Here is a 2,500-nt window from a genome sequence, read left to right on the forward strand (position 1 = left end):
GGGAGGCACGACTCGCCGGGGCCGCCGGGGGAGACGCCTCCCCCGGCTGCGCGCCCGCCGTCGACCTCCCGGAGGGGGACTTAGAAAATAGCCGAAAATGCGGAGCTCCGCCGTCACAGGCCGGCGTTTCGCCCGGGCAATCCGCCCAGGGCGCCTCTCGGGCGGCCTTCCCAACTGCCGTCGACCGCCCGGAGGGGGACTTAGAAAATAGCCGAAAATGCGGAGCTCCGCCGTCACAGGCCGGCGTTTCGCCCGGGCTACCCCGCCCGGAGCGCCTCTCGGGCGGCCTTCCCAACTGCCGTCGACCGCCCGGAGGGGGACTTAGAAAATAGAGGAAAAGTGGGGAGATAGAAAATTTTTCAAATTGCGGAGCTCCGCCGTCACAGGCCGGCGTTTCGCCCGGGCTATCCGCCCGGAGCGCCTCTCGGGCGGCCTTCCCAACTGCCGTCGACCGCCCGGAGGGGGACTTAGAAAATAGCCGAAAATGCGGAGCTCCGCCGTCACAGGCCGGCGTTCCGCCCGGGCAATCCGCCCAGGGCGCCTCTCGGGCGGCCTTCCCAACTGCCGTCGACCGCCCGGAGGGGGACTTAGAAAATAGCCGAAAGTGGGGAGATAGAAAATTTTTCAAAGTGCGGAGCTCCGGCGGAAGAGGCCGGCGAAGCGCTGGGGGTGGCTGGAGACACCCTCACCATGGTCGGACAAGTGTCTGAGGGGACTCCGGTGACTCTCTATGGAGGTCACTTGCTCGAAACATGCTCTCCTATATACGTTTCCGAAGGTATTTTGGTGATCGCCCACCTTCTAAGCCTTTAGCCTTCCTTCACCCCCTGACTCTTACCTACTACAGCGCCCCTAACGACCAAAAGCGGTACTGTCCAACCCCTGGTACCTCCCGGCCGACCCCTGGTACCTCCCGGCCGACCCTTGGTACCTCCCGGCCGACCCCTGGTACCTCCTGGCCGACCCTTGGTACCTCCCGGCCGACCCTTGGTACCTCCCGGCCGACCCCTGGTACCCCCGCCCATTGAAATGAATGGGGGAATTTTTTTATTTTCCCAATTCGAACAAGAGGCCTCCTCCCCGGCCACGCTCGGCCTCCGGGCCGGGCCGGGGCTTCGCCCACGGTACCTCCGGCCCTTGGTACCTCCCGGCCGACCCCTGGTACCCCCGCCCATTGAAATGAATGGGGGAATTTTTTTATTTTCCCAATTCGACCAAGAGGCCTCCTCCCCGGCCACGCTCGGCCTCCGGGCCGGGCCGGGGCTTCGCCCACGGCCCCTCCGGCCCCCACCACCTCCGCGGGCCGTGTTCCAGCGCTATTCACCCCGGCCAAGAGCCCTCTTTCCCGGGCAAAGCTCCGCGGCCGAGCCGGCCCTGGCTTACCCCTGGTACCTCCCGGCCGACCCCTGGTACCTCCCGGCCGACCCCTGGTACCTCCCGGCCGACCCTTGGTACCTCCCGGCCGACCCTTGGTACCTCCCGGCCGACCCCTGGTACCCCCGCCCATTGAAATGAATGGGGGAATTTTTTTATTTTCCCAATTCGAACAAGAGGCCTCCTCCCCGGCCTCGCTCGGCCCCCGGGCCGGGCCGGGGCTTCGCCCACGGTGCCTCCGGCCCCCACCACCTCCGCGGGCCGCGTTCCAGCGCTATTCACCCCGGCCAAGAGGCCTCTTTCCCGGGCAAAGCTCCGCGGCCGAGCCGGCCCTGGCTTACCCCTGGTACCTCCAGCCCGACCCCTGGTACCTCCCGGCCCTCCCCTGGTACCCCCCGGCTTACCCCTGGTACCTCCCGGCCCACCCCTGGTACCTCCCGGCCCACCCCTGGTACCCCCGCCCATTGAAATGAATGGGGGAATTTTTTTATTTTCCCAATTCGACCAAGAGGCCTCTTCCCCGGCCTCGCTCGGCCCCCGGGCCGGGCCGGGGCTTCGCCCACGGTACCTCCGGCCCTTGGTACCTCCCGGCCGACCCCTGGTACCCCCGCCCATTGAAATGAATGGGGGAATTTTTTTATTTTCCCAATTCGACCAAGAGGCCTCCTCCCCGGCCACGCTCGGCCTCCGGGCCGGGCCGGGGCTTCGCCCACGGCCCCTCCGGCCCCCACCACCTCCGCGGGCCGTGTTCCAGCGCTATTCACCCCGGCCAAGAGCCCTCTTTCCCGGGCAAAGCTCCGCGGCCGAGCCGGCCCTGGCTTACCCCTGGTACCTCCAGGCCGACCCCTGGTACCTCCAGGCCGACCCCTGGTACCCCCCGGCTTACCCCTGGTACCTCCCGGCCCACCCCTGGTACCTCCCGGCCCACCCCTGGTACCCCCGCCCATTGAAATGAATGGGGGAATTTTTTTATTTTCCCAATTCGACCAAGAGGCCTCTTCCCCGGCCTCGCTCGGCCCCCGGGCCGGGCCGGGGCTTCGCCCACGGTGCCTCCGGCCCCCACCACCTCCGCGGGCCGCGTTCCAGCGCTATTCACCCCGGCCAAGAGGCCTCTTTCCCGGGCAAA

Source organism: Hippocampus zosterae, unplaced genomic scaffold (genome assembly GCF_025434085.1).
Source record: "Hippocampus zosterae strain Florida unplaced genomic scaffold, ASM2543408v3 HiC_scaffold_62, whole genome shotgun sequence".
Taxonomy (NCBI): domain Eukaryota; kingdom Metazoa; phylum Chordata; class Actinopteri; order Syngnathiformes; family Syngnathidae; genus Hippocampus; species Hippocampus zosterae.